The sequence below is a fragment of the Nycticebus coucang genome, chromosome 1 (assembly GCF_027406575.1).
Source record: "Nycticebus coucang isolate mNycCou1 chromosome 1, mNycCou1.pri, whole genome shotgun sequence".
NCBI classification, from domain to species: Eukaryota; Metazoa; Chordata; class Mammalia; order Primates; family Lorisidae; genus Nycticebus; species Nycticebus coucang.
This window is the reverse complement of record NC_069780.1, coordinates 157,320,125-157,328,305: the sequence shown is the minus strand read 5'-3', so window position 1 is coordinate 157,328,305 and position 8,181 is coordinate 157,320,125. Positions and strand designations below refer to the sequence as shown.

Here is an 8,181-nt window from a genome sequence, read left to right as displayed (position 1 = left end):
CTGGAAGGTGATGCTCAGCCCACCCTCGGGGGAGGTCGTAGCCTCTGCAGGTCCTCTGAGGCGGCATTCACTTATTTACCTTGTGGGACAGATGAGAAGAAGGGGAACCCTTTTCTGCTTCTTTGATGAGGGATTTCTTATCTTATGTTTGCGCTGGATTAAGATTCTATCCAGCTGCCCACAGCCTGGACTAATCTTTCTTTGCTCTGCCCACCAGTCACACACACCCTTTCTTCCAGTCTCTGAAGGCTTCGGCGCTTCGCTCTAAAGTTTCAGAATCCCAAGGACCCACAATGTGTCTGATTTTATTTTACTTTTGTTTGCTTAGCCTAACAGCTTTGGGCCACCACTTAGAACTCAAGAAACAAAAACTAAAGTCGATACTTTGTAAACCACATAAAGCTGTGGACCTTTGTTAAACTACGCGGTGTTTAAGATGATGCTGCCCCTTACCCAGTCAGGCTGTGGTTTGTAATTTTCAAAGCCCCCAGCCGAATGAAATAAAACAAGTAACGTCTAGACCTTTATCTGGGAATGGAGGAGAAAGCTACATTGTAACATAAAAACATCTTGAGATTTGATGACTGTCCAGAATGTTGTAACACATTAAAATATACTGGCAAAGTCTTTCTCACGAGCTCTGTTCTCTCTCCCTTTGTTTTTTGAAGGTTAGCTTTGACAGCCCTAAATTCAAAATATATCCCCGTCAAACAAACAAAAAGGGGGACTGAAAAAAACGTTAGATAAAAATTTTGAAAACTGATCTGTTTAGCAAGAGCAATGTTTACTCCAGACAGGAGTAGTTAATTTTTAATTGGCATGCATTACTAAAAGATGACTCTGTTTCTACTTTAGCATTATATGTGTAAAACTTTGAAAGGAATGTACATTACTCACATTGGTGAGAGCATATGAGTGATAGAATTCGTGCAATATTATCTGCCAAGTGCAGACACTGTGTTCAAAATAAGCTGAATGAGTGCATTGCACAGAACATGCGCGCGTGCACATACACACGTTAGTTAATATAATGAATTATTTATCTGTGAACTACAAGTCTAAGGAAAGCCTCTTCTCAGTCACAACATTATGATTATGATGATAAAACCTTTCAAACAAAGTCTTTTAAGAGGCATTGAAGGACTAAAACTTGTACACTGTGACCTCTCAGCACTTGGTAAACCCAAATGACCTAACCAAGCCTGCTAACTCACCTCTGTCTTGCTGCATCCTGTCTCAGTCTGATGACAAACATTTCTAGACACCCTGCTAGACTTTTAACAGTAACCTCTTTTATCAAACCAAACTGATTGACCCTTCCCAATTAGTGCTATAAAATCCTTAAACATAAACGCACCTTTCTTCAAATGAGCTAACCATTGGGAGCCCAACATGTTCCCATAGGAACCTTCCCCTTTGTCCTCCTCAGCCCCTCCCCCTACTCCACCTCCTCTCTTCCTAAGACAAAGCACACAAAGGACCTCGTTAGCCAACCTGAAAGCTCTAGCCAAAAGACTGTAACTCTCCAAAGCCCTCTGGGCCAGCTGGAATTTGCCCACCCCCTGCGGCCTCATATAAAAGGGGACTCTAGGGCTGCGCCTGTGGCTCAAGGAGTAGGGCGCTGGTCCCATATGCCGGAGGTGGTGGGTTCAAACCTAGCCCCGGCCAAAAACCAAAAAAAAAAAAAAAGGGGGGGACTCTAACTGTCCGGGAAACTGCAGACACAGATGCTCTCTTTGCACCCCAGGCATGTGGTCCCTTTTCGATAAAGCTGTCCTGAACATCTCCACTCCCTCCCAATCTCATCTCTAGGCACCACCCCTGACACCTTTCACTGACCTTATTCACAGAAAAATTTTCCTCTGGGTAGATACCTAGTAATGGGGTCATGAGGTCAAATGGAAGGTCAACTTTTAGCTCTTTGAAGATTCTCTACACTTCTTTCCAAAGGGGCTGTATTAGTTTACAATCACACCAGCAGTGTAAAAGTGTTCCCTTCTCCACCCATCCACATCAGCATCTGTGGGATAGGTATACCCTGGAATACCATACAGCCATAAAGAAGAAGGTGACTTTACATCTTTTGCATTAACCTGGATGGAATTGAAGAACAGTCTCCTTAGTAAAGTATCACAAGAATGAAAAGCAAGTATCCAATGTACTCAATACTAACATGAAACCAATAGAAAAACAACTGCATCCTCACACACACAAAAAACACAATTAAATTCAAGGGGTGGGGGGGAAGGGAGGAAGGGGAGGTTGGTAAGGTCTCACCTGATGGGCAGAATGTAAGGATATACTGCATACCCACTGGGTGAAGAGCTCAACTACAACATGGACTGCCTGACAACTCTCATATGAACCTCAAATTTAAAAAAAAGAAAGGAAAATTTTCTTTTCAGTTGAATCAGCCTATTTATGAACAGGAAGAAGTGTCTTGCCCAAACTGATATTCATTCCCACTGTTGGTTTTGTTGTTAGAGCAAAAAAAGTTGCAAAAGAAATATAATGCTTGTTTTTCTAAGCATTTTGCAAGTATTTTCACCATTGTTACTGTTCTATATTTATATATTTGATTTTTTTTTAGATTTTAATGTATTATGATCTTTATTTACAATGTTATTGGCAAAAAAGAAGAGGGAAAACTTTTACACAGTTTAACACAGAATATTGTAGCTGATTTTGTTGGATAAAAGAAGTTCCATTTTAAAGGTTCTTCTAATTGCCCAAAGACATACAATACTGAATCTGCATATTCAGTTTCCTTTTATGAAGTACAGCGTTCTTGTTTTAGGCGTCTTTTAAACATATAAATACTAAGAAAATTTAAAAATTCATTAAAAACTATGTCATATAAAAGATATGTTAAGTGTAAATTTATGTTGTTCCTGGTAGTAACACGCCCAACTAAAACCAAAAGCTGACAAATCGGTTACACTTCCTACTTGAGTGGACAGTTACAGCAATCAATCATTTTCTGAATAACCATTGTATTTTCAATTTATCATGAACTACTCTGAGCTTACTATGAGTTGTAGTTATAGAAGAGAAGACATAGGGAGAATATTTTTTTTTTTTTTCTGGAGGAAGAGGAAGCTAATGCTTCCAGAATCAGCATGGGAAATAAATATCCTGTTCATTCTGGGCAGAAAAAATTAATGTAGTCAATTTCAACTCAAGCTGAGCAGACTTAATCTTTTTCAGTGACCTGTTTGGTGTCATTCTTCTAAGTCAAGTGTGTTTAATTCTTCTTTTAGTTCATCCAAATCTTCCGCAGTACAAATATTTTCATCAACAGAAACATCATAGATGGCTCCATTTTCCTGTCGCTCAATTTCATCGTCCTCTTCAAAGTCATTTCTTTCCCCATTTTCAGCCCTACCTCCAGAGGCTTCACTTAATTTGTTTTCTTTGTCTGAAGCACGTGTGCTGAATCTTTTTAGGCTGGCTACAATAATACCTATCTTGTCTACATCTTTTGGGATATATAGGCTTAAATCTAAGTAATTTACGCTTACTGAATCATCAACCTTATCACCACTTGTTCCCTGACTGTAATGAGTGTCATCTGCTTCCTCCTCATCATCATTGAACAGTTCAGGACAAAATTCAAACACTTCTTGGCCACTGATCATGAATGCTTTTCCTGCTTCGAAGTTGGCTTTCCTTATGTTCATAACTTGCTCAAGTTTATCAGTCTTTTCTTATCTTTTTCTTTCTTCCAAACAAAAACAGATTCCAGAGTACTAGAATGATATTGGTAACATTTGGACCTAGGACAGAATGCTCTCTTTCAATTAGATCTTCTCATGAAATTTCATTTTCATTCTCTTGTTTCTTGTTATCATTTTTCAACAGAAATCCAGGAGGAAGTGCAGGATGATACATGCAAATATCACCCCCTCCAGGGCATACCCCAAACCAGCCATACTTGTTGTTTTCAATAGCTGCAAGAAAATGCTTGTATACTATTTGAGGTTTTGGTTTTCTCTTTTCCGCCTCACCAAGCTTCTTGTTCACTACTTCTTCCAGCTTTTTCTCATGTCACTTATTCATAGCATCTTTTTCAGGTTCTTCATCTTTTGCATTGATGTAAACACTTCTCTTTTCACATTTTCTATCCAGAATCAAGCCATGTGAAAACTTACACTTATCTCTTTCAGTACAAAAATATTAATATAGTCAATTTCAACTCACACTGAGCTGACTTAATCTTTTTCAGTGACCTGTTTGGTGTCATTCTTCTAAATCAAGTGTATTTAATTCTTCTAGTACACAGATTTGGAATCTGCACAACCACAGATTTGGAATCTCATTTTTCCTTTTTTTTTTTTTTTTTTTTTTTGAGCAGCAACTACAGGATTGAACAGTTCATGACGTTGCTGCAATTCTGTCTTCTTCTTATTTTTCTTCAGTTTCTTTTCAGCTTCTTTCTGTGCTACCTGATATGGATTTTGTTGACCAAATTTAACTTGATATGTGACAGCCTTGATAAACTTCTGTTGCTTTGTCCCTTTCTTATTCTTTAAACTAAAAGTTTTATTTTCGATAATCTTCTTTCTCTGCTTTGCCTTTTGCTGCCCCCAGCCCAAGCCTGTTTCTTGGGGGACATTGTGGAGACAGATGACACCAGCCACACACATAAGTGCAGCTACATACTGGCAGGTGTTATAGCCCTGGGGCAGAAGAAGGAGAAAGACCAGGGTACTGACTTTTTTTTTTTTTTTGGCTGCCTTTTTTTTTTATTGTTAAATCATAGCTGTGTAATTATAGTGCAATCAAGGGGTACAATGTGCTGGTTTCATATACGGTCTGAAATATTCTCATCAAACTGTTCAATGTAGCCTTCATGGCATTTTCTTAGTTACTGTATGTAGACATTTGTATTCTACCTTTAGTAGGTTTCACCTGTACCCATTCTAAGATGTACCATACATGTGACCCCACTTATTACCTCTTCCCTCCCTTCCCCTCCCTTGGCCCTTTCCTCATAGTCTTGTGCTATAGTTGGGTTATAGCCTTCATGTGAAAGCTATAATTTAGCTTCATAGTAGGGCTGAGTACATTGGATACTTTTTCTTCCATTCCTGAGATACTTTGCTAAGAAGAATATGTTCCAGCTCCATCCATGTAAACATGAAAGAGGTAAAGTCTCCATCTTTCTTTAAGGCTGCATAATATTCCATGGTTTACATGTACCACAATTTGCTAGTCCATTTATGGGTCAATAGGCACTTGGGCTTCTTCCATGACTTAGCAATTATGAATTGGGCTGCAATAAACATTCTGGTACAGATGTCTTTGTTATATTGTAGTTTTTGGTCTTCTGGGTATAAACCTAGTAAAGGAATTATAGGATCAAATGGCAGGTCTATTTTTAGGTCTCTAAGTATTCTCCAAACATCCTTCCAGAGGGAACGTATTAGTGTGCATTCCCACCAGCAGTGTAGAAGTGTGCCCTTTTCTCCACATCTACACAAACATCTCTGGTTTTGGGATTTTGTTATGTGGGCTACTCTTACTAGGATTAGGTGATATCTCAGAGTAGTTGCTCCACTCTTTCAAATGCTCCATATCCTTTAAAACCAGCTGATCTACTCTCTTTTTTTTTTTTTTTTTTTTTTTGAGACAGAGCCTCAAAGCTGTCGCCCTGGGTAGAGTGCTGTGGCATCACAGCTCACAGCAACCTCCAACTCCTGGGCTTAAGCCATTCTCTTGCCTCAGCCTCCCTAGTAGCTGGGATTACAGGCGCCTGCAACAACACCAGTCTATTTTTTGGTTGCAGCCATCATTGTTGTTTGGCCGGCCCAGGCTGGATATGAACCAGCCAGCTCAGGTGTATGTGGCCTTAGCCACTTGAGCCACAGGTACAGAGCCTGATCTACTCTCTTCTCTGTACATATTTTTCTGACCTTTCTGGTCCAAAGTGACCAGCATTTCCATGGTGAAATAAATATGGTCACAAGCACTCTGATGCTCTCCTCATCATAAGGGCCACTGAAGGGAAGAAGGTCTTGTATTTTCTCCCCTTCACATGAGTGGGCTCTGTGACTCTAACCCACTGAATATTGCTAAAGTAACACTGCCTGGGCTACCAGCTCAAGACCATGAGATCTTCCATTTCCCTTCTCTTGGGACCCTTGCTCTTTAGAAGATAGCTGCCAAGTAAGAAGTACTACTATTCTCCCCTGAAATCACCAGGCTGTGAGAAGCCCAAACTTCATGGAGGGCCCTGTCAAAATAAAATCAGATCAAGTAAGAAAGGAATATCAGAGTTTACTGTGCATACAAAAGAACAGTTCACAAACCAGGGCACTTCAGATCAAAACTGGTAAAGAATATTGATTCACAACAATTACAGCACAGCTTATAAAGCACCAGTGAGGAAGTGCATTGATCTCTATTGTGACTGGCTATTAAAAATGCTTAGAGCAACTGGGGCGGTGGCTCACACCTGCAATCCTAGCCCTCTGGGAAGCCAAGGTCAGTGGACTGCCTGAGCTCAGGAGTTTGAGACCAGCTGGCGCAAGAGTGAGACCCCCATCTCTAAAAAAAATAGTTGGGACACAAATATAAGAGGGTCCTTACCTAACAAAAGCAATCAGTATAACCTGGTTCTGTGTATCCTCAATGAATCCGCAACAATAAAAAACAAACAAACAAAAAAAAAAAAAACCAGCCAGGTGTTGTAGTCAGCACCTGTAGTCCCAGCTACTCAGGAGGCTGAGGCAGGAGGATCTCTTGAGCCCAAGATTGTTAGGAGCTGTGATACTATGGCACTCTATCTAGGGCAACAGAGCGAGACTCGGTCTCAAAAACAAACAAAACCCCACAAATACTCTCAGGGCAAGTAGAGCTATGTAAGCATATTTGTCCATAGCTGACTGTCAACAACCATTTAAGACTATTGATAGAACATAATGTACAAGGGAGATTATCAATATGGTTAATAGGAGGATGATACCAACAGCTTGAAAAATACCCTGGAGCCAAATCCCCAAGAGCTGAGATTTAACCAGCTAAATAGTTCAATTGATTGTGCCTCCCTAATTGGGTGTAACACTCGGGTCTGATCTTTCAGATCTTTACAATTTGGGGATACAATTCCTGACTTCCTGACATTAAAACAGCACTTTTCTCTTTTAAGAACAAAGGTTCCTCTTTGTCAAGCTTTGGGTAGCAAGAACTCTCCTCTTTGGAGTACAACTGATATTAAGCTCATTTTAGAGTATGTTTTTTTCAAGAGCTGCAGAAATGCAGATGCAAACCTTTATAGTCCAGCCATTCCTACTCGAGGGAACAGCGCCTCTAAGGACAGAATGAAATCCAGTCCTCTTCTACATCACTGAATTTGGAACCTCACAAGAAATTCTTTTGGGGGCAGCACCAGGGGCTCAAAGGAGTAGGGCACCAGCACCATATGCCAGAAGTTGCGCATTCAAACCCAGCCCCAGCCAAAAACTGCAAAAAAAAAAAAGAAGAAGAAAGAAAGAAAGAAAAAAGAAAAAAAAGAAATTCATTTTGGGGGGTAAGGTGTTCCTCTATGTGTAAATAATTCCAAATTAAAAATAGGACTAGCATTTAGAAAGTTATATCTGGTTATTAGGAGTGAGAGTAACCCAAACACAGTGCCCAGAATTAATAAAACTGCAAAGAACTAATTATACAGTGTTATTGAAATAAAAAGGTTTGGAGGGTTTTTTGTGTTTTTGTTTTTGTTGTTGATGTTGTTGTTGTTTTTCAGACAGAGTTTCACTGTGTCACCGTAGGTAGAGTGCCATGGCATCATCATAGCTCACAGCAACCTCAAACTCTTGGGCTCAAGTAATCCTCTTGCCTCAGCCTCCTGGGTAGCTGGGACTTCAGGTCCTGGCCACCATGCTCAGCTAGTTTTTCTGTAGACACAGGTTTTTGCTCTTGTTCAGGCTGGTCTTAAACTCCTGAGCTTGAGCAAGCCAATTGCCTCAGCCTCCCAGAGTGCTAGACAAAGAGTTTTAAAGTTGATCCTACTACCTACAAATTACGTGTGATATGAAGATCAGGATTATTTTTTGTCACATTGCCATTTGTACATTGCCCGTTCAAATGACTGGTGTGGTTTACACTAGGATAGCCACCAAAGACATTTCAATGGATTTGGTAAAGCAATCCATGCATATCCTTACCAATTAGTAAGAC

General features: G+C 40.0%; 1 pseudogene; it reads right to left on the bottom strand.

Annotated features, from left to right (window-relative positions):
* Window positions 1-3,221: 3,221 nt before the first annotated feature.
* LOC128585731 (zinc finger CCCH domain-containing protein 15-like) lies at window positions 3,222-4,615 on the bottom strand (annotated as a pseudogene).
* Between the last annotated feature and the right edge of the window lie 3,566 nt (window positions 4,616-8,181).